This window comes from Mustela nivalis, assembly GCF_964662115.1.
Source record: "Mustela nivalis genome assembly, chromosome: 7".
NCBI lineage: Eukaryota > Metazoa > Chordata > Mammalia > Carnivora > Mustelidae > Mustela > Mustela nivalis.
In genome coordinates, this window is record NC_139026.1 from 93,163,260 (window position 1) to 93,188,583 (window position 25,324).

Below are 25,324 nucleotides of genomic sequence, written 5' to 3' on the forward strand. Positions count from 1 at the left end.
AGGCAGAGCCAGTGAAAAAAAGAAATAATTGGCCATAATAGGACTTGGCTTTGGTTGTTTTCAAAGCACTTGCCTTTAGCTATCTGTTGCCAACTCAACATCACATAATACATTTTTAGTTTTTCTCTCAGTGCTGTAGAGAAACTAGGATGCTATTTCTCAAGGTTCCCTTCCCTGTATGGTCTTAATTTATGATTTGTCAGTGTTAGGACTTAGCACAAAATTTGGAAGTTGGAAGGGAAGTGGAGGCTATTGCTCTACAGTTTGAAGCCAGGCTGGTGTGTGCAGGCTAGATCATGGTAGATTTTCAGGAAGTGTTTGAAAACTACCAACTTTATTGCTAAGATATAGGTAGACGCTTTCTCAGAAATAACAGACTCACTGTGATTTCCTGTTAAGCTTTCTTGAAGCATTCTCACAAGGCTTCAACATGAGATCTTTGGTGTTAGTTTCCTCAACATTCTCCTTTGTGTTCAAACTTTTATTTCCATAGTTATCTCTTTAATTATTTTTAAAAGCTATAATTCCTCCATTATCTCCTTTCTTTCCAAAGTGCTTACAGAAATCCTACCTTTACCTGAACCCTGACTGATAGATGACTCATGCTGTAAGAATTTGCAAATTTATGATTTCTTATAGTTACACCATTTTGTGATTCTATATATAACTTGCAGTATAACCTTAAGCCAAATATGCTGATTCATCAGAGGTTAACAAAGATGAGAGGTAAGACAGTGTACTATTCTATCGCAAGTCTTTGGGTATAAAGCCCAAAAGATCAAGTAGATACTAGCACACAGGAGAAAAGTAGGTTGTCTTGCAACATGCTGCATCTGAAAAGAGAGTAGAAGATGTTAATTAAGAAGCTGGGATGAGATGCCAAAAATAGCAACAAAATGGTGAATAGTGTTTCTCTTCATGTATCCTTCATACTTCTTACATGTATCTTGTCCTCTAAAGACAATTGGTATAATTCTGTAGTTCAAACTGCCATGGAGAATGGTAATTGAGGAATAGAGTCAACAAAGAATAGGGGAATAACATCAACCCCCAATTATTTTTCCTTTGACACTTACTTCAGAAGGACATTATGAAAGGATATATGCTTTTAGGGACTGGCATTTCAGAATATAGTGTGTATTTGATTATGACAGTAATTGAAACAAATCATTGAGTCTTGTGGTGAGATTCCACAGAGAAAAAAAAAACACCAATGTGTGGGAATTGGGAAAGGAAGGCTGGCTATAACAAAAGGATGCCAGAGATTCTGAATTTGTTAAATCAAATATGGTAATTTAGATCTGCCAAATAGCATTAGCAAAAAGGAAAGAATTTAAGCATGCATGAAATAAAATGGGTGATCCTCCAATTGTGAGATTAAATTTCCCAATTTGTGATTTCTTTTATAAGAATTCCAGAAAAAATAAAAGTAATTGATGTGGCCAAAAGATACCCGTGTATATCTAAATCCGGTAGCAGGCATGGAGAGTAAAGCGAATGGCTCTGAAGAGGCCAAGGAAATTGTTAAGCATGATGCAGATATTCTATATACGCTTTCTCAATTGTTGTCCAAATCTATTGGATTAAAATGATTGCATATGCTTTTATGTAAGATACATTAATAAATTTCATTACATTGACACAACTAGAATGAATCAGTAATTTTTAATTTATAAATGGTTTAAAATATGAGAAGATCCCCAATCACAGAAATAAGTAAATCAGACTTTGAATTTCTTCCAAGATTCATTCTCACTGGTATAATAGAAATGATTCTGACCAAAATCCAGGGTTCAATTGTTTATACACAGAAAAATAACTGATATTTATAAATACTATAAGTTTCAGTCAACTTTTTCTAAACTCCTGTTCATGTTGACTCTTTTGGCCCCTTGCTATGAATCATGAATATTCTTAGTGGCATCTAGAGTGGTAAAGCCTTTCCAGAAAAATTTCCATTTTGCCCAGATCCATTAGAGAAATCAGGATCCATGACATCTCTAGCCTTATGAAGTGTATTTTTAAAATTACTTGAAAGTCAGAATTACCCCTTGATCCAAGGGCTTCAGAATGATTGCTGTGTTAGCAGTCATGAAAACATTATCCATATTGTACCTCTCCATCAGAACTCGAATGGCCAGGTGCATTGTCAATGAGCAGCAATATTTTGAAAAGAATCTTTTACTGAGGAGCAGGTCTCAACAGTGGATTAAAATATTTAGTAAACCATGTTGTAAACAAAGGTGCTGTCATCCAGACTTTGTTATTCTATTTATAGAGCACAGGCAGAGTAGTGTTAGCATAATTCTTAGGCCTAGGTCTTTCAGAATGATGAATGAGCATTGACTTCTATTTAGAGTCACTGGCTGCCTTAACCTTAATATGAGAGTCAGGCTAGACTTTGATCCTTTGAAGTCAACTCATTAGCTCCTCTTTGCTAGGAATAAACAGCTTAGATGGCATCTTCATCAACTATAAGTCTTTTTCATCTGCATTGAAAGTGTGTGGTTTAATATTGTCGCTGTTATTAATTATCTTAGCTAGGTCTTCCGGATAACTCACTTCAGGTACTACATCAGTGCTTGCTGCTTCACTGCATACTTTAATGTTATGGAAATGGCTTCTTTCCCTAAACCTCATGAGCCAATCTCTTCTCACTTCAGACTTTTTTTTTTCCCCTGTAGCTTCCTCACCTCTTCCTGCCTTCACAGAATTGAAGACAATTAGGGCCTTCCTCTGTGGTAAGCTTTGGTTTAAGGGAATATTGTGGCTGGTTTGGTATTCTATCTATACCACTAAAACTTTCTCCACCATAATAAATATATCATAATGAAAAATCTTGAAATATTGTGAGAATTACAAAAATGTGATGCAGAAAGGAACAAATGCTGTTGGAAAAATAGCCAATTAGAATGGCTTGATGCAGGATTGTGACAAATGTTCAACTTGTGAGAAATGTAGTATATGCAAAATACAACAAAGCAAAGCACAATAAAGTGAACTATACCTGTACCACATTTTGTCTATCCATTCATCACTTAAAGGTTACATGTGTTGTTTCTCATATTTGGCTCTTAATGCCTGATCCTCTGTGAAAATGTGTATTGAAATCTTTGCATGAACATATGTTTTCAATTCTTAGAATTTCTAGGTTATATGGTAACTCTGCATTTACCTTCTTGATGAGCTGCCAAACTTTTCCAAGTGGCTGCATGTTTTACATTCCAACCAGCAGCATATGGGGTTCGTAATTCTGTACATCATCACTTGTTATTATATACAATAACACTTGTTGGTTTTTGTGTTATATATAACCAACATATATGTACTCACACCCACATAGCCACACACACACACACATACTTAACTGTCCTAGTAGCTGTGAAGTGGTATGTCATTGTAGTTTTGAATTACATTTTCCTAAAGACTACTGTTCTCGAGCATCTTTTCAAGTGCTTTTTGTCTGTTTGTATATCTTCTTCAAGCCCTTTGTCTATATTTTCTTGAGTGTTGGTCTTCTTTATTGTTCAGTTGTAGGAGTGATTTATGTAAATTTAACCATGAAAGTACAACACTTGTACCAAAAAAAAACCCTACAACTTAAAAAAAAAAAAGAAGTCCTAATTAAATAAAGACATTCCATGTTATTGGGTAGTACACTTGACATTATTAATTAAGATAACAGTTCCCAAAGTGATCTGATTCAATGTAATCCTTATTAAATTTTCAACTATTCTTTTTGCATCAATAAACAATCTAATCCTAAAACTCGTATGGAATTGCAAGGGACCTTGATAGCCAAAACAATATTGAAAAAGAGGAGCAAAATTGAATGAGTCATACTTTGCAATTTCAGAAATTAATATAAAGATACAGTGATCAGGACAATGTGATACTGGTATAGCAACTGAGTTTTACCTCGAAGTAATAGATTTGTGCATTAATGGTCAATTGATTTTTAACAAGGGTGTTTTTTAATGGGGAAATAATAGCCTTTTCAACAAATCATGTTGTGATAACTATTTACATGCAAATTGTGACTTGAATCTTTACCTCAAACCATACACAAACATTGACCCAGGAGAATTCAAACCTAAATGTAAGATATAAAACTATAAATTTCTTAGAATAAATGGTAGGTATACATCTTGCTACTTTGGATTAAGTAATGGTTCTTTTACATATGCCCCTGAAAACACAAGCAACCAAATAAAAAATAGAAAAACTTGACTTCATCAGAATTAAAACTTTTGTGACCAAAGGACACTACCAGAAAAGTGAAATGACAACCCAAACAATAAGAAAAATACTCATAATCCAAATCTAATAAGGGTATAGTAGTTTTTAAAGAGCTTAATGGAAGGCTTTGAGGGCCTTGAATATAATAACATGAACTTATTTTCTTGTAATTGCAATCAGAAAGAAGATGGCTAACAGTGCTGATTTAAAGAAGTAATATAAATCAGAATACAAACCTGAACTTATTTATTTTTTCCCTTAGGGCCACATGGATAGAAGCTATTGCATTAAATACCATAATGTTTTTTTTTTTCACTCATATTTCTCTGATGGCATATTATATCAATATGGAACTCATTATATTTCACAGTTTTCTTTGTAGGCTTATATTTTGTTTTTATCTGAGGGCATACCAGTAACACTCTCTTCTTTAATAGCATAAAAACATGAGTGAGTCCACACAGGAGTAGGCAGAAGGGACGTTGAAAGACAATGTAACTAATTTTTTAAAAATCTCTTCAATTTATCCCATATATCCAAATGTTCAACCATTCCTCTCAGTTTGTGTTCCTAAATTTCTCTGGAGCCATCACCTGGAGCTTCAAATTCATTTACACTATTGAATTTCAACTCTCAAATAACTCACTTAGTTTAAAACATTAGTCCTCCAACTTGTCTCTCAGATTCCAATACCCAAATACCCATCCACAATACATTTAACATAGCAATGACTATAAAATAAAAATCTGCTCACATAAGTTTTGATATTAAAAAAGGAAACTGTTATGGAAACCACCTATATTACAATTAGCTAGAGTCCATGTTTCTACACTGTACTACAGGTGTATTGAAAAGACATTTTAGGAATGAGAACCTTGACTTTGTTTTGAAGTAATACAAACAGGTGTGATTCTTATTCACTCCAAATTTTCAGATCTATAATAGACCTACCAGATGAAATCCTGCTCCATTTTAGAACATAAGTGCTTTTTATAACTTGAAGTCTGCGTTTTTCCTTACTTATTGAAAACAACTGACTTATATTTGAAGTGCTTCTTAAAGTCACAGTGGTAGTACATGTTGTTATACTGATGTCTGTAAAATTCTATTAAAATCTTATGATATATATCAATTTAAAATTGTTTTTTTTTTGAGGAGGTCAGTACCATGTTGGAGAATAAAAGAAATTTCATATTTGTGTTGATAACCTAATAGATGACTCACCTTGATCTCTGAAAGGAATTATGACAATAAAGAGAAGTAGGAAGGAAAAGATGCTCTTCGCTGAAAAGTTTGGTTAAAATATTGTGAGGTGAAAAAATATTATGAGGTGAACTAATTGAAGGACATAATAAGTAAACTTTTAAGTCAAAAATTTTATTTACTTTTTTATCTAAGATTTTTTAAAATTAAATTTCTTCTTCATTTTTTGAAAAAAGAGAAAATCTTTTGGAGTGTGTCCTTGAAGGCTTGTTTCACAATAAAGGGGCAACTGAGGTGTAAATAACAGTTACACCTTTAGATAAATTCACCCTTTCCTTTGCAGTTGGTTTTATGTAATTAAAGATACAGCTACCATAAGTAAGGGAGACTACAATCATATGAGAAGAACAAGTAGAAAAAGCCTTTGTTCTTTTCTGAGCAGAGGGGATTTTTAGAATGGTCTTGATAATATATGTTTAAGAAAGAGTCACTAAAAGCAAAGTGACCATGAGTGTTACAATACCTAAGACAAATGCAAGCAATTCCAAGAAATGAGCGTCAGTGCAGGAAAACTGCAGTATAGGGGAAATATCACACATGAAACGATCAATTCCTCTGGAAGGACAGAAATCCAGTGTTAGTCCCACAGCCAGTGGTACAAATGAAAGCAGAAAGCCAACTGTCCATGAACTGAATAGAAGTTGGTAACACACTTTGTTGTTCATAATGATGGGGTAATGGAGGGGTTTGCAGATTGCTACATACCGGTCAAAAGACATGGCAGCCAGTAAGTAAAATTCTGTAATTTCTAATAAGGGGAAAAAGAAGAACTGAGATGCACAACCATTGTAGGTAATTATTTTGTTTTTAGTCACGATGCATATCAGGTATCTAGGAATACAGACTGTTGTCAAGGAAGCTTCCATGAATGAGAAATTTCGGAGGAAAAAAATACATGGGAGTCTTGAGGCGGGGATCTAGCAACGTAAGAAGAATGATAGTTAAGTTCCCCATCATAATCAATACGTAGTTTATAAAGAGAAATATGAAAATCACAATTTGCAGTTGTGGGTCATCGGTCAATCCTAGGAGAATGTACTCCATCTCTCTTGACTGATTCCTCATTTCAGATTTGAGTCTTAGGGGATAGATGTAGGAAAACAACTCCAGAAGTGCAAATAAGATTTTTTTAAAAAGCTACAGAAAAAAACCATAGTAAAAATGTAAATAAGTTAAAAGGTTGATCCAACTTAGTAAGGCAGATAATACTTAAAATTATAACATAGGTCAACCTAGGCAGCCTCTAACTTATTGTTCCATTTAAGTAACAGTTATGTTAACACTATTAAATTTTTCCTTTTCTCTATTTGAACTTAAAAGATAATTTAAATTTTAGCTGATAATTTCCAAAAGAGCTGAGTTCTGTTAAAGTGTCTAAATAGAACATAGGCTTGACTTTAAATGTGTTTTCTATGTACAGCTTAAAAATTTTTGAAAAGTTCTTGTAACATCTAAAAAATTAAACCAATGTCAATTCACAATGTTTATTCAAAAATAATGCTAAAATATATGTGAAATATAGAAACAATGAATTATACATTTCTCTATGATTGAAATTTCATGATATATACCATTATTTATTTTTCCACAATGTAGTAATTCCCCATTGTTTTTTTGTCTCATTTCACTTAATATTATTTTTCTTTGATTTCTAACACATCAGTGTTCTCAAATTGGTTGCATTTGATCATGAAGTTTTGATGATTAAATCTACATAAAAATAGAAAGATATATTACAGTTAAAAAGTCAGTGGCTACTACCTGACTTGTACTTGAGGTATTGCTTTCGTTTATGATCCAGATATTTATTGCAAACTATAAGTGACTTACCATATATAGGAGACATTGGTATAATTTTCCTCCTATGGGAATATGGTAGAAATTGGTCAAAAATAAATGATGAGGGGCGCCTGGGTGACTCAGTGGGTTATAGACTCTGCCTTCGGCTCAGGTCATGATCTCAGGATCCTGTGATCAAGCTCTGCATCGGGCTCCCTGCTTGGAGGGGAGCCTGCTTCCTCCTCCCTCTCTTTCTCTCTCTGCCTGCCTCTCTGCCTACTTGTGATTTCTCTCTGTCAAATAAATAAATAAATAAATCTTAAAAAAATGATTCAAAAAAATAAAAAAATAAAGGATGAACATTCTCTCTCTTATAAAAAAATTCAACAATTTAAGAGGAAAGTTCATTCCAAAGCTTTTCTCTAGAAGGAGTCTAAAGAATAATATGCATTCTGGACATGATATGCATCTGTTAATATCTTTCACTTTCACTTACACTCATTACAATGATTACCCAGATATTACAAATAATTAAGTTAGAATCTTCTTCCTGGTTAGGTAAGATTCATTTTCCATCTTCTTAGATTTAAAATGAAGGTAACAGTTTCCATAAAAATTGTAAGTGAAAATATAATGATCTAAATGAAAATGGATTTTGGGAAATCCCTCATATGAAAGGAGCCCAAATTTTGTAACAAGAAATTCTGGCTTCAAATCATGCACTAGCAAAAAGTCACAGTTTTATCATTTTGCACATAAGAGACACAGGGGGTTAATTAAAATTAAAAAAAAAAAAAGAAAGAAAAAGAATTGTCCCCTGGAGATTAGTGTCAAGAGGAATACAAGTTATGTAAAAAAAATAGAAAAACAACAACAAACCAAAGTAGGAAAGACATAAAAACTACTATGAATTGCTTTAAGCACAAAGTGAATTTCTTTAGCTACAAAACAGATAATCCCCCAAAAGAAAATAAGAAATAATTCAAACTCTATACTTAAGCCCAACAAGAATTTCAGATATTCCAGTACCCTGGGACACTATGACCATTTGTACACATTAAGAGGGTTTATTCAAAAAGGAAACCTTTCTCTTGCTTCCTCAATCAATGTTGGGAAGATTTCATTAACTTGTGGCATATCCCCCAAATTGGAGGTATAGGGCAGTACTTAAATGTTTCATTATTTTTTTTTAATTTTGAAACAATATAAAATATAAAAAAGAAAACCAACAAATAACCATGAGGATCTTTTATTACACCATTTGATGATCCATCTGCTGTTCAATATAATAGTATGTGTTTATAACAAAAAAGAATATTCTACTAGATAAGCATGCTATAACCATTAGAGTTAGGACATTAATAATGCCATATTATTAACATGTACTTCTCCACATTAATAATGCCATATTATTGGGGGGAGGAGTCAAGATGGCGGAGAAGTAGCAAGCTGAGACTGCTTCAGCTAGCCGGAGATCAGCTAGATAGCTTATCTAAAGATTGCAAACACCTGAAAATCCATCGGCAGATCGAAGAGAAGAAGAACAGCAATTCTGGAAACAGAAAAACAACCACTTTCTGAAAGGTAGGACCGGCGGAGAAGTGAATCCAAAGCGACAGGAAGATAGACCCCGGGGGGAGGGGCCGGCTCCCGGCAAGCGGCGGAGCAACCGCGCACAAAATCAGGACTTTTAAAAGTCTGTTCCGCTGAGGGACATCGCTCCAGAGGCTAAACCGGGGCGAAGCCCACGCGGGGTCAGCGTGGCCTCAGGTCCCGCAGGGTCACAGAAGGATCGGGGGTGTCTGAGTGTCGCAGAGCTTGCGGGTATTGGAACGGGAAAGCCGGCTACAGAAACAGAGCCGACAGTAAGCTCGCAGCTCGGGGTTACCTTGAACCGATCGCAGGCTCGGTGAGCTCGGAGTGCAGCCAGAGGTCAGGCAGACAGGAGTAACTGGGCGCTGTTCTCTGAGGGCGCACTGAGGAGTGGGGCCCCGGGCTCTCGGCTCCTCCGGGCCGGAGACCAGGAGGCCGCCATTTGTGTTCCCGTCCTCCGGAACTCTACGGAAAGCCCTCAGGGAACAAAAGCTCCTGAAAGCAAACCCGAGCGGATTACTCACCCCGGCCCCAGGTAAGGGAGGTGTAATTCCGCCTGGGGCAAAGACACTTGAGAATCACTACAACAGGCCCCTCCCCCAGAAGATCAACAAGAAATCCAGCCGAGACCAAGTGCACCTACCAAGGAGTGCGGTTTCAATACCAAGGAGAGCAGCAGAATTCCAGAGGAGGAGAAAGCCAAGCACGGAACTCATGGCTTTTTTCCTGTGATTTTTTTTTAGTCTTGCAGTTAATTTAATTTTTTCTTTTTCATTTTTTTTTTTCTTTCTTTTTCTTCTCGCCTTCGGGTAAAATTTTTTTTTTTTTTAACTGTTACCTTTTTCTTTTTTAACGATTTTTTACTAGTTTATCTAATATATATATTTTTTCTTTTTTACATTTTTCTCAGGTGTTTTCTTTTTTTTAAAAAATTTTTTTTTCTTTTCTTTTTTTTTTCTTTTCTTTTTTCTTTTTTTTTTCTTTCTTTCCTTCTGAACCTCTTTTTATCCCCTTTCTCCCCACTCACGATTTTGGATCTCTTCTAATTTGGTTAAAGCATATTTTCCTGGGGTTGTTACCACCCTTTTAGTATTTTACTTGCCCCTTCATTTACTCTTATCTGGCCAAAATGACAAGACATAAAAATTCAACGCAAAAAAAAGAACAAGAGGCAGTACCGAAGGCTAGGGACCTAATCAATACAGACATCGGTAATATGTCAGATCTAGAGTTCAGAATGACAATTCTCAAGGTTCTAGCCGGGCTCGAAAAAGGCATGGAAGATATTAGAGAAACCCTCTCGAGAGATATAAAAGCCCTTTCTGGAGAAATAAAAGAACTAAAATCTAACCAAGTTGAAATCAAAAAAGCTATTAATGAGGTGCAATCAAAAATGGAGGCTCTAACTGCTAGGATAAATGAGGCAGAAGAAAGAATTAGGGATATAGAAGACCAAATGACAGAGAATAAAGAAGCTGAGCAAAAGAGGGACAAACAGCTACTGGACCACGAGGGGAGAATTCGAGAATTAAGTGACACCATAAGACGAAACAACATTAGAATAATTGGGATTCCAGAAGAAGAAGAGAGAGGGGAGCAGAAGGTATACTGGAGAGAATTATTGTGGAGAATTTCCCCAATATGGCAAAGGGAACGGGCATCAAAATTCAGGAGGTTCAGAGAACGCCCCTCAAAATCAATAAGAATAGGCCCACACCCCGTCACCTAATAGTAAAATTTACAAGTCTCAGTGACAAAGAGAAAATCCTGAAAGCAGCCCGGGAAAAGAAGTCTGTAACATACAATGGTAAAAATATTAGATTGGCAGCAGACTTATCCACAGAGACCTGGCAGGCCAGAAAGAGCTGGCATGATATTTTTAGAGCACTAAACGAGAAAAACATGCAGCCCAGAATACTATATCCAGCTAGGCTATCATTGAAAATAGAAGGAGAGATTAAAAGCTTCCAGGACAAACAACAACTGAAAGAATTTGCAAATACCAAACCAGCTCTACAGGAAATATTGAAAGGGGTTCTCTAAGCAAAGAGAGATCCTACAAGTGGTAGATCAGAAAGGAACAGAGACCATATACAGTAACAGTCACCTTACAGGCAATACAATGGCACTAAATTCATATCTCTCAATAGTTACCCTGAATGTGAATGGGCTAAATGCCCCTGTCAAAAGACACAGGGTATCAGAATGGATAAAAAAACAAAACCCATCTATATGTTGCCTCCAAGAAACTCATTTTAAGCCCGAAGACACCTCCAGATTTAAAGTGAGGGGGTGGAAAAGAATTTACCATGCTAATGGACATCAGAAGAAAGCAGGAGTGGCAATCCTTATATCAGATCAATTAGATTTTAAGCCAAAAACTATAATAAGAGATGAGGAAGGACACTATATCATACTCAAAGGGTCTGTCCAACAAGAAGATTTAACATATCTATGCCCCCAACGTGGGAGCAGCCAACTATATAAACCAATTAATAACAAAATCAAAGAAACACATCAACAACAATACAATAATAGTAGGGGACTTTAACACTCCCCTCACTGAAATGGACAGGTCATCCAAGCAAAAGATCAGCAAGGAAATAAAGGCCTTAAATGACACACTGGACCAGATGGACATCACAGATATATTCAGAACATTTCATCCCAAAGCAACAGAATACACATTCTTCTCTAGTGCACATGGAACATTCTCCAGAATAGATCACATCCTCGGTCCTAAATCAGGACTCAACCGGTATCAAAAGATTGGGATCATTCCCTGCATATTTTCAGACCACAATGCTCTAAAGCTAGAACTCAACCACAAAAGGAAGTTTGGAAAGAACCCAAATACATGGAGACTAAACAGTATCCTTCTAAAGAATGAATGGGTCAACCGGGAAATTAAAGAAGAATTGAAAAAAATCATGGAAACAAATGATAATGAAAATACAACGGTTCAAAATCTGTGGGACACAACAAAGGCAGTCCTGAGAGGATAATATATAGCGGTACAAGCCTTTCTCAAGAAACAAGAAAGGTCTCAGGTACACAACCTAACCCTACACCTAAAGGAGCTGGAGAAAGAACAAGAAAGAAACCCTAAGCCCAGCAGGAGAAGAGAAATCATAAAGATCAGAGCAGAAATCAATGAAATAGAAACCAAAAAAACAATAGAACAAATCAACGAAACTAGGAGCTGGTTCTTTGAAAGAATTAATAAAATTGATAAACCCCTGGCCCGACTTATCAAAAAGAAAAGAGAAAGGACCCAAATAAATAAAATCATGAATGAAAGAGGAGAGATCACAACTAACACCAAAGAAATACAAACTATTATAAGAACATACTATGAGCAACTCTACGGCAATAAATTTGACAATCTGGAAGAAATGGATGCATTCCTAGAAACATCAAACTACCACAACTGAACCAGGAAGAAATAGAAAGCCTGAACAGACCCATAACCAGTAAGGAGATTGAAACAGTCATTAAAACTCTCCAAACAAACAAAAGCCCAGGGCCAGATGGCTTCCCGGGGGAATTCTACCAAACATTTAAAGAAGAACTAATTCCTATTCTCCTGAAACTGTTCCAAAAAATAGAAATGGAAGGAAAACTTCCAAACTCATTTTATGAGGCCAGCATCACCTTGATCCCAAAACCAGACAAGGATCTCACCAAAAAAGAGAGCTATAGACCAATATCCTTGATGAACACAGATGCGAAAATACTCAACAAAATACTAGCCAATAGGATTCAACAGTACATTAAAAAGATTATTCACCACGACCAAGTGGGATTTATTCCAGGGCTGCAAGGTTGGTTCAACATCCGCAAATCAGTCAATGTGATACAACACATCAATAAAAGAAAGAACAAGAACCATATGATACTTTCAATAGATGCTGAAAAAGCATTTGACAAAGTACAGCATCCCTTCCTGATCAAAACTCTTCAAAGTGTAGGGATAGAGGGCACATACCTCAATATCATCAAAGCCATCTATGAAAAACCCACCGCAAATATCATTCTCAATGGAGAAAAACTGAAAGCTTTTACACTAAGGTCAGGAACATGGCAGGGATGTCCATTATCACCACTGCTATTCAACATAGTACTAGAGGTCCTAGCCTCAGCAATCAGACAACAAAAGGAAATTAAAGGCATCCAAATCGGCAAAGAAGAAGTCAAATTATCACTCTTCGCAGATGATATGATACTATATGTGGAAAACCCAAAAGACTCCACTCCAAAACTGCTAGAACTTATACAGGACTTCAGTAAAGTGTCAGGATATAAAATCAATGCACAGAAATCAGTTGCATTTCTCTACACCAACAGCAAGACAGAAGAAAGAGATATTAAGGAGTCAATCCCATTTACAATTGCATCCAAAACCATAAGATACCTAGGAATAAACCTAACCAAAGAGACACAGAATCTATACTCAGAAAACTATAAAGTACTCATGAAAGAAATTGAGGAAGACACAAAGAAATGGAAAAATGTTCCATGCTCCTGGATTGGAAGAATAAATATTGTGAAAATGTCTATGCTACCTAAAGCAATCTACACATTTAATGCAATTCCTATCAAAGTACCATCCATCTTTTTCAAAGAAATGGAACAAATAATGCTAAAATTTATATGGAACCAGAAAAGACCTCGAATAGCCAAAGGGATATTGAAAAAGAAAGCCAACGTTGGTGGCATCACAATTCCGGACTTCAAGCTCTATTACAAAGCTGTCATCATCAAGACAGCATGGTACTGGCACAAAAACAGACACATAGATCAATGGAACAGAATAGAGAGCCCAGAAATAGACCCTCAAATCTATGGTCAACTCATCCTCGACAAAGCAGGAAAGAATGTCCAATGGTAAAAAGACAGCCTCTTCAATAAATGGTGCTGGGAAAATTGGACAGCCACATGCAGAAAAATGAAATTGGACCATTTCCTTACACCACACACAAAAATAGACTCAAAATGGATGAAGGACCTCAATGTGCGAAAGGAATCCATCAAAATCCTTGAGGAGAACACAGGCAGCAACCTCTTCGACCTCTGCCGCAGCAACATCTTCCTAGGAACAACGCAAAAGGCAAGGGAAGCAAGGGAAAAAATGAACTATTGGGATTTCATCAAGATCAAAAGCTTTTGCACAGCAAAGGAAACAGTTAACAAAATCAAAAGACAACTGACAGAATGGGAGAAGATATTTGCAAACGACATATCAGATAAAGGACTAGTGTCCAGAATCTATAAAGAACTTAGCAAACTCAACACCCAAAGAACAAATAATCCAATCAAGAAATGGGCAGAGGACATGAACAGACATTTCTGCAAAGAAGACATCCAGATGGCCAACAGACACATGCAAAAGTGCTCCATATCACTCGGCATCAGGGAAATACAAATCAAAACCACAATGAGATATCACCTCACACCAGTCAGAATGGCTAAAATAAACAAGTCAGGAAATGACAGATGCTGGCGAGGATGTGGAGAAAGGGGAACCCTCCTACACTGTTGGTGGGAATGCAAGCTGGTGCAGCCACTCTGGAAAACAGCATGAAGGTTCCTCAGAATGTTGAAAATAGAACTGCCCTATGACCCAGCAATTGCACTATTGGGTATTTACCCTAAAGATACAAATGTAGTGATCCAAAGGGGCACATGCACCCGAATGTTTATAGCAGCAATGTCCACAATAGCCAAACTATGGAAAGAACCTAGATGTCCATCCACAGATGAATGGATCAAGAAGATGTGGTATATATACACAATGGAATACTATGCAGCCATCAAAAGAAATGAAATCTTGCCATTTGCGACAACATGGATGGAACTAGAGCGTATCATGCTTAGCGAAATAAGTCAAGCAGAGAAAGTCAACTATCATATGATCTCCCTGATATGAGGAAGTGGTGATGCAACATGGAGGCTTAAGTGGGTAGGAGAAGAATAAATGAAACAAGATGGGATTGGGAGGAAGACAAACCATAAGTGACTCTTAATCTCACAAAACAAACTGAGGGTTGCTGGGGGGAGGGGGTTTGGGAGAAGGGGGTGGGATTATGGACATTGGGGAGGGTATGTGCTTTGGTGAGTGCTGTGAAGTGTGTAAACCTGGTGATTCACAGACCTGTACCCCTGGGGATAAAAATATATGTTTATAAAAAATAAAAAGTTAAAAAAAAAATAATGCCATATTATTAACATGTACTTCTCCAATGCTATTTAAGTTTCATCAGCGACTAAAAATTTCCTTTATGCAAAAAAAAATACAATTTAGAATTACATGTTAATTTAATTACTGTAATGTTTTAGTCTCCTTTAATTTGGAAAATTCTGTGGTCTTTCCTTAAATTTCAAGAATATTGATTGAAAATTCTTTTTTTTCTTTTTTCTTTTTCTCTTCTTTTTTTTCTTTAAATTGACTCTAAGTATATTTTTTAAAAATTTAAATCAATGTAATCTACATACAGGCCTATATTAGTTTCAGGTGTAAAATACTGTGATTCATCAATTCTATACATTAACACAGTACTCTTTAAAATAAGTGTGGTCTTAATCCCCTTCACCAATTTCACCCCTCCCCTCAGGTTTCTGTCATTTTGTTTTTCATAGTTAAGTGTCAATTTTTTGGTATGTCTCTCTCTTTCTTTTGTTCACTGTTTTGTTTTGTTCGTTTTGTTTAGTTTGTTTTTGCTTAAATTCCATGTGTGCATGATATCAAGTGTTATTTGTTCTCCTCTGACTGACTTATTTTGCTCAGCATTATGCATTCTAGATCCATCCTGATTTGCATTTCTGTAATGATGAGTGATGTTGAGCATCTTTTCATGTGTCTAATGCCATGTGGATATGTTCTTCGGAGAAATGTCTACTCAGATCTTCCGCCCATTTGTTAATTGTATTGTTTGTTTTTTAAGTGTTGAGTTGTATAATTTCTGTGTATACTCTCCATACTAACCCTTCATTAGATAGGTCATTTGAAAATATATTTTCCCTTTTGGTAGTTTGTCTTTAGTTTTGTTGATCGTTTCCTTTGCTGTACAAAAACTTTTTATTTTGATGAAGTCTCAATAGTTTTGTTTCATTTTGTTTTGCTTTTGCTTTTGTTTCCTTGCCTCAAGAAACATATCAGGAAAAATGTTGCTATAGCCAATGTCAGTTACTTCCTGTGCTCTCTTCCAGGATTTTTTTATGGTTTCAGGTGTCACATTCAGGTCTTTAAACTTTTCTTTTTTTGGTAAGAAAATCTATTATTTTTGTTTGGTGTAAGAAAGTCATCCAGTTTCATTCTTTTGCATATAGTTTTCCAGTTTTCACAACCCCATTGGTAGAAAAGATTGCATACTTTTGCCTCCTTTGTCAAAGAGTAATTGAATCATGGGTTTATTTCTGGACTTTTTATTGTCTTCCATTGATCTGTGAGTCTACTTTCCTGCCAGTACCATATTGTTTTGATTATTATAGCTTTGTAATATAACTTGTAGTCTGGAATTATGATAACTCCATTTTTTTTCCTTTTCTAGATTCCTTTGGCTATTTGTTTTTTTGTGGTTTCATACAAATTTTAAGCTTTTTACCTAATTTTATGAAAATGCAGTTGGTATTTTGATAGAACTGCTTTAAATGTGTAGATTGCTTTGGGTAGCATAGAGGTTTTAACAATATTTTGTCTTCCAACCCATCAGGATGGAGTGTCTTGCCATTTGTTTGTGTCCTCTTCAATTTCTTTCATCAGGCTTTAATAGTTTTCTGAGTACAGGTCTTTCACCTCTTTAAGTTAGTTCCTTAGTATCTTATTTTTAGGGTAGTTGTAAATGAGTTTGTTTTCTTAATTTCTCTTTCTGTTGCTTCAATATTGGTATATAGAAATATGACAGATTTTAGTACATTAGTTCCATAACATGTGATCTTAGTGAATTCATTTATCAGTTCTAGTAGTTTTGGAGTTTTTTGGGATTTCTCTATACAGTATCATTTCAGTTGCAAAGAGTGAGTTTCACTTCTTCACCAATTTATGTGACATTTATTCCTTTTTCTTGTCTGATTGCTGTGGTTAGGACATCTAGTACTATGTAGAATAAATGTGGTGAGAGTGGATATCCTTGTCATGTTTTTGACCTTTGGGGAAAAGCTCTCAGTTTTTTCCCATTGAGTGTCATGTTAGTATTGGGTTTTTGTATAGGGCCTTTATTTTTTTGAGGTATGTTCCTTCTACATCTATTTTGTTGAGGGGCTTATTATGAATGAGTATTGTACTCTGTCAAGTGCTTTTTTTGCATCTATTGAAATGACTGTGATTTTTATCTTTTTTCCTTGTTGATGTGATGTATGACATTGCTTTGCAAAAACTGAAATGTGCTTCCATCTCAGGAATAAATCCCATTTGACCATGGTGAATACTTTTTTAAAGGTATTTTTGGATTTGATTTGGTAATATGGTGTTGAGGATTTTTGCATCTATGTTCATCAGAGATATTGGCTTCTGGTATTCTTTTTTTAGTGCCTGTATCTAGTGTTGGTATTGGAAGAATGCTGATCTCATAGAACGAATTTGGAAGCTTTCCTTCCTGTTCTATTTCTTGGAAAAGTTTGAAAAGAATAGGTCTTAACTTTTCATTAAATGTTTGGTAGAATTCACCTGTGAAGCCTTTGGTCCTGAACTTTTGTTTGTTGGAATTTTTCAAATTATTGATTCAACTCTATTGCTCATAATTGTTCTGTTCAAATTTTCTATTTCTTCCTGTTTCAGTTTTCATAGTGTGTATGTTTCTAGAAATTTATTCATTTCATTTAGGTTGCCCAATTTCTTGGCATATAATTTTTCATAATATTCTTTTAAAATTCTTTGTATTTCTGTGATGTCAGCTTTTTTTTTTTTTTAATTGATGAGTGTGACTAAGGGCTTGTCAATTTAATTGATTATTTCTAAGAACTAGCTACTGGTTTCTACTTTTTTTTTTCTTTTAGCTTTTGTTTTGTTTATTTCTGCTCTAAACTTTATTTCCTTCCTTCCACTGCACTTATGTTTTACTTATTCTTTTTTTCTGGTTTCTTTACAAGTAATGGCAGGTTGTTTGAGATTTTTCTTGTTTCTTTATGTTGGCTTGTGCTGGTATAAACTTCCTTTTTAAAACCACTTTTGCTGTATCTCAGAGGTTTGAACCACTGTGTTTTCATTTTCATTATCTCCAAAATTTTTGATTTCCTGTGTGCTATCTTGTTTGCCCTTTTATTGTTTAGTAACATGTTATTTAACCTCCCATGTATTTATGTTCTTTCCAGGACTTTTTTGTGGTTGATTTCTAGTTTCATAGCATTATGGCAGAAAAGATGCATGGTATGACTTCGATCTTTTTGAATATGTTGATATTATTTTTCTCTCCAAGTTTGTGGTCTATTTTGGAGAATAGTCAATGTGCACTTTAGAAGAATGTATATCCTGTTGCTTTAGGATGGAATATTATGAATATAACTGTTGCAATCATCTAGTCCAATGCATCATCAAAGCCACTGTTTTCTTATTGACTTTCTGTCACTATGATTTATCCAATAATGTAAATAGGGTGTGAAAGTCCCCTACTGTTATTGTATTACTCTTGATTAGTTCCTTTATGTTTCTTACTCACTGTTTTGTGTTTTAGTTGTTCCAATTTTCGGTGCATAAATATCTACAATTGTTATATCTTCTGGTTGGATTGTTCCTTTTAGAATTATCTAGTGTCTTTTGTGTCCTGTTACAGTCTTTGTTTTAAAGTCTAATTTGTCTGGTATGAGTATTGCTACCCCAGATTTCTTTGCACAACCATTTACATGATAAATATTTCTCTGAACTCTTACTTTAAATGTGCATGTGTCTTTTTGGTGAAATGAGTCTCTTAAGGGCAGCATATAGATGGGACTTGCTTTTTAATCCCTTCCATCACCCTGTGTATTTGATTGGAGAGTTGAATCCATTTACATTTATTGTAATTATTGATAGATGCACTTATTGCCATTCTATTTCTTGTTTTGTGGTTGTTTTTGTAGTTCTTCTCTGTTCCTTTCTTCTCTTCTCTCCTGTTCTGCTGGCTTGTTCTTCTGCTACCTACTTGGATTCCATCCTCATTATTTCCTGCATATCTATTACCGGGTTTTAGTTTGTGTTTACCATTAGCTTTGTGTGTAACATCTTCTGCATATAGCAGTCTATATTAAGTGATAGTCACTTACGTTTCAATGCATTCGGAACTCCCTTTCACATTTTAGGAATGTGGTGTCATTCATTACATTCTTTCATTTGTGAGTCGCTGACTGATTTTTACAGATACATTTATTTTTACTGCTTTTGCCCTTTTTACTATTTTCCTCTTACTTAAGGTCTTTGTTTTCCACTCAAAGAGTCCCCTTTAACATTTCTTGGATAGCTGGTTGAGTTGTCATAAACTCCTTTAGCTTTTGTCTGGGAAACTCTATCTCCTCTTCTATTCTGAATATTATCCTTGATGGATAGAATATTCTTAGCTCTAGGTTTTTCTGTTTGTTTGTTTGTTTGTTTGCTTTGTTTTTGTTTTGTTTTCTTTTAGCCCTGTGAATATATCATGCCACTTTATTCTGGCCTGCAAAATTTCTGCTGAATCATCAGCTCATAGCCTCTTAGGGGTTCTTTCATATATTACTGTCTTCCTTTCTCTTGTTTGCTTTAAAATTCTTTCTTAATCACTAATTTTTGCAATCTTAATTAGTATGCATCTTTGTGTGGACCTCCTTGGGTTGACTTTTTTGGGGTATCTCTGTGCCTCCTAAGTGTGGATTTCTGTTTCCTACCCCAGATTCAGGAAGTTTTCAGTTACTACTTCTTCAAATGAATTTTCTTCTCCCTTTTCTCTCTTCTTCTGAGATGCCTATAATGCGAATGTGATTACACTTGATGGAGTCACTGAGTTCCCTTAGTCTATTCTTATTTTTGGCGTGTGTGTGTGTATAAATATATATATATATATATGTATATATATATATTTTTTTTTTTTCACACTCTGCTCAGCTTGATTACTGTCCATTACTCTGTCCTTCAGGTCACCAATGTTGGTTGACTTAATCTAGTCTGTTTCTTCTTCCATGTAGTGTTTTTAAATTTCACTTATTTTGTTCTTAAACTCTGATATTTTCCTTTTAATATTTTTGTTAAGGATCTCACTGAGGGTCTCCACTCTTTTCTCAAGTCTAGTAAGTATCTTTATGATATAACTTGAAATTTTATATCAGGCATATTACTTTTCTCCATTTCACTTAGGTCTCTCACTGTAGTTTTTTTCTGGTTTTTCATCTGGGATATATTCCTCTGCCTCAGGAACTCTGCTACTTCTCCTGCTTTTAACAGTAATAGCTTTATGAAGAGGAGATCCTGTATGCCCTGAGGGGTTGTCCTCTATTCACTGGAACCTGGCATGGGGGGGGAGTCTCCTAACTGTGCTCCATGTATCTTGCTATTGTATGTTGGCCACTTTTTCCTTCACTCCAATCATCTTAGTGGCTCTCCTTGCCTCTTGTGGGCAGTGTTGTCTCCCTGTGGTATTAGTGGATCAATCTGGGGCTACCTTGTGCTGAATTTAGTCAGACCAGGTGTTTGTCAGAGATGTAGTAGCACCAAACTGCAAGGGGATTTCCCTGTGCTGTCCCCTGAGAAGCTTTCATTGGTGGGTGGGGCCTGAAATCAGTCCAACTGTCTTCTCCCAGCCCACTGCTAGGGGTAAGTCTGAGAGATGTGTGCTTATATTCCCTTGACTCCAGGCACCTTGGAGTGGTACTGGCCCCTATCAAGTCTGCTTTGCTTGCACCCTGCCAGGCTTGTGCCTGGTTTGAATGGGCTCTGACCAAGAACATATTGGAGGGAGTGGGACATGCAATATCTACACAGTTTACATGCTAGTAAAAGAGGACATGTTGCCATTTACAGTCAGAGTAATTAATGAAATATAAATTTAGTGCCCGTAAGTTAGCTGTTCCTCTGGATTGTCTCTACTCCTCTCTAGTCCTTTTTACATCCTGCCCCTTCTATGATTGGGATATTATTTTGCTTATGGAATCACCGAGTTCCCTATGTCTACCTTAGTGATCAATTAGCTATCTTTCTCCTCTTCTTTTCAGGTTCATTATTTTCCATAATCTTACCTTCTATATCACATATATTCTCCTGTGCTTCTTTAATCCTTGTAGTGATTATATCTACTCTGTTTGCATCTCTATTGTAGCTTTTTTTTTTTAATTTCAGCCTAACTAGTTTTTAGATCGGCGCCTGGGTGGCTCAGTGGTTGAGCCGCTGCCTTCGGCTCGGGTCATGATCTCGGGGTCCTGGGATCGAGTCCCGCGTCGGGCTCTCTGCTCAGCGGGGAGCCTGCTTCCTCCTCTCTCTCTCTCTGCCTGCCTCTCTGCCTACTTGTGATCTCTCTCTGTCAAATAAATGAATAAAATCTTTAAAAAAAAAAAAAAAAAATAAAGTCCTTCTAGTAGTCTTATGACTGTTGATCTAAATTCTTATTCAGATATATTGCTTATATCTGCTTTGAGCAAGTATCTGGCTGTGATATCTTCCTGACCTTTCTTTAGGGGAGAATTCCTCCATTTTGTCACCTTGGCTAAGTTTCTATCTTTTGCATGTTATAAAATGTTGTTACCTCAGAGTAGTGCTAAATTAAAAAGAGGTCATACAGTGTCCAGGGCCTGGCACTTTGGGAAGTGTTTCTGGTATATGCTGTGTGCACTCTGCTGTTGTGTTTGGCTGTTCTCTCCCACTGGTCAGTCCTCTGCAAAGTTCCTTCTTGTTTGTAGTGGGGAGAGTTTTGGCCATTATTGAGGTATGCATTGATTTGTTTGTTGAAAAAACCTAAGAAAAAAGCAAAAAAGAAAAAGAAAAAAAATGTTGTATGTGTGGGGAAGGCTGATCCAAAAAGGAAAGGAAGCAGAACAACAATGACAACAGCAAAAACAACAACAGACACTCAAAAATACTATAGACTGATTCCAAAGAAATAGAAAAAAAAAAGGAAAAACAGAAGAAAAAAAGAAAAAAGAGTCCTGAACAAAAATAAAAGAGAACTAAATTTAAGTGAGAAAAGGAAATAAAAACCAAGCAAAAAACTGTAAGAGGAAAAATAAAAAATAAAATAAAATATACAATAAGACAAAAGAAAAAAAAAATACTGCCCAGTCCTATTTTCCAGAAGTGAAGGGGGTACATTGGGACAATTTGTTCAGTATACTTGGTGAGTGCAGCATCCTGCTGCTTTGCTTCTCTGTGTGGGAGGGGGAGAGGCCCACTGAGCTGGGTCTCTCCAAAAGACATTAGGGAAGTTCCATTCCTTGCCTCTACCTACTTTTGGAGGCAACTAGTGTTCTTTGGTTTGTGGTCACATTATCAAATCTCTGCCTCTGTGTTTAGATTATTTTCTCTTCTTTCTGTCTCAAATATCTCTCTGCCTCTCTTTTAATAAGGATACTTGTAGTTACATTTAAAACCTATGTGGATAAACCAGGATAATCTCTCCATTTTAAGATCTTTAACTTAATCATATCTGCAAAGACTTTTTTTTTTTAATTGGATAATATTTGCAGGTTCCAGAGATTAGGTCTCCTTATTTTAGGAGATCATTATCAGTCTACCACTTTCAGCTACATTATCATCACCATCTCTTCACCAGCAGATTATTATTCTCATTATTCTGGTTACTTACCTTTATGAGTTTGCTAAGAGGGCAATGATTAGTATGGTGACCAGGGTCATCGACAGAGATGTAAAGTTAAAATTCTTGTGATCATTTTTTTAGAAGTCAATGTTTTAGAAATAATATATCCTGATTAATAGCATCAAAATTGTTTTATATAATTCTCCAAGTTTGTTTCTTTAGCTTTATATTTCATCGTGTGATAATTAAATTGACAAATTATACTGTACATTGACTACTACTAAGTGCTGTGCATAGTACAAATATCTTCTCATCAAAGTTAAAACAACTCCATAATATAAGAATGCTCTTACCATCTCCTTTTAGTCAAGTAGGAAATAAATGCTGGAATGATCAACCAATTAGACTGTTACAATATAGCTAAGTAGTTTGGAGCTGAGATTGAAAAATGAAGACTTTCAAGTAGTCTACCCATGGCTATCATATGCATTCATATTTTCTTGCAAACTAGTAGTTTTTTAGTAGCATTTATTAAAGTTTTTTAAATTCTAAATAGAGTATGTAAAATCAGACAAATGTCTGACTATAAGAAAACAAAGAAATTGTTGTCACAAGATTAGAAGTAATTCCTTTCTATGGGTATCTGTAGCCCAATGAATCACATACAAAACAAGGCCAAAAAAAAAAAGAAGAAGAAAAGAAAAGAAAAACTCACCAAATTAAATAAATATATTAAGGATATAGTTTTTTCCTTTTAATAAACGAAATCAATATTAGAGTTATCTACAAAATTTGAATATACATATTGTGTTCAAAATTATTAGAGAATGGTTATTTATTCATTTATTTATTTATTTATAAAGATTTTATTTATTTATTTGACAGATAGAGATCACAAGTATGCAGAGAGGCAGACAGAGAGAGAGAGGAGAGAGCAGAAAGCTGAGCAGAGAGCCTGATGTGGGGCTCAATCCTAGGACCCTGAGATCATGACCTGAACCAAAGGCAGAGGCTTAACCCACTAAGCCACCCAGGTGCCCCAGGAATGGTTATATAAAATCTGATACCTGATACACTGATTAATGTAGGAAAAAAAGGGAGTATATTAAATTTAAATATGAATCTGTTCCAGTCAAGTACGTTATTTACTTGGAGTTTACAAGCTTGTCATGAAAATCAGTAGGTCCTTGAGGGAATTGCCCCTTGAGAGGCAAGCACCTGGAATCTGTCTCCCCACCTAGACAACATTTCTACTGGTAACATCTGTCTGATATAATCAGTTTAGAACTCTAGGGTTTAGTGAATTCCTGTAACTGCCAGAGGAAGGCTGGGATGATAAATTACTGTTAATTTTGGTAATTTTAGATCTTAGCACAGTAGCAAAGACCCATCCCATGGACCCAGCTGAGGAACTGAATATTTAATTTTTAATTTAATGTTTATTACTTTAAGTTTAAGTGTATATATCCACTGTGGCCTGTCCCTATCTTATTGAACAGCACACATCTAAGTAATTTTACTAGTAGTCTAATAAAAAGTCAAGTCACATCCAAATTATTTGGTAGATTATTGAGATAGAATTAACTACAAAAAAAAGGTCACCTTTTGGGGAGTATATAGTTTGAGGAACTCTGAAAAACATATATAATCAAGCAACCACCATTATAATCAAGATATAAAATAGTTCCATTATCCTACACAGTTTTCTCATGACACTTTTGCAGTCAATCACTTCTCACCATCAGCCCCTAAAACCACTGATCAGATTTCTAACCCTATAGTTCAATGTTTTTCAGAATTATAGAAATAGAATCACAGAATATGTAGACATTGTATATGACTTCTTTCAGTTAGTGTAATATTTTGAAGACTCAATCATTTTTTTTTAATCTGACTAATTTATTGCATTGCATGTACATGGCATAATTTTTTAAAGTACTTACCAGATGATGGAAATTGGATCATCTCCAGGTTTGGGCATTATCATAAAGTATATTTAATGGCTAAAATTCAGTTCACTTGAAGGATCAAAATAATTTCACCAAACATCCAATTGAAACCTCAACCTATTAATATGATAAAATGTTATGCTTTTTACTTGTAAATAAATACACTACCAGGTGCCAGTGTGTAAAATAGTTTACAATAAAGTCTAAAATTACTTCTGTTGCTAATTGGAAACAAGGCTGTGTCTTGGGCTTGTACAATCCAGCTTGGGATTTTTCCATATTGCCCCAGGACAGTGAACTGCTGATGATCCTGTTAAATATTTCATCCATTATTCTAAATTATTAATGATACTCCTCTGGGATACTTTCACTTCAGCTTTTGTTTAAGGTAAATTACAATAGTGTTTTTTATTGCCAGTAATTAGTATTTTTGGAACTTTGATCCAAAGTTGCTTTTTTTTTTTTCCTCTTTACTTTATTTCAGTAGAACCCTTGAGTCAGTAGTAAATAGAAAATGATAAAGCTGCAGCATTTCATAAGTGGATAGAAAGCAATATGGAGTTTCAGAATAGTTGCTTAACTTTCATCAGATGATGCCCCGAGTTCTTTTAGTTGCCTCACTTTATTTTATTTTAATGTATAACTACTGATTTTGAGGCTTTGAATGATAGCAATTATAACAACCAGCTTTCACAAAATGCAAGTTATCTGGAAAAGAAGATGGACGTCCATTAAAATTATTAATACTTGTGTTCTTAACTTCAAAGTGAGTATAAATTTGAGGGATGTGGAAATTCTTTACAGAAGGACCATATG

At 35.4% G+C, this 25,324-nt stretch overlaps 2 pseudogenes across 2 annotated transcripts in view; both read right to left on the minus strand.

Moving 5' to 3' along the window:
• Nucleotides 1-25,324, minus strand: part of LOC309870319 (olfactory receptor 6C74-like) — a 79,263-nt pseudogene that overhangs the window by 15,758 nt on the left and 38,181 nt on the right. The window lies entirely within an intron of this gene.
• LOC309869907 (olfactory receptor 6C6-like) lies at nt 5,715-6,567 on the minus strand (annotated as a pseudogene). The gene has a single exon. The product of its transcript is annotated as an olfactory receptor 6C6-like (transcript).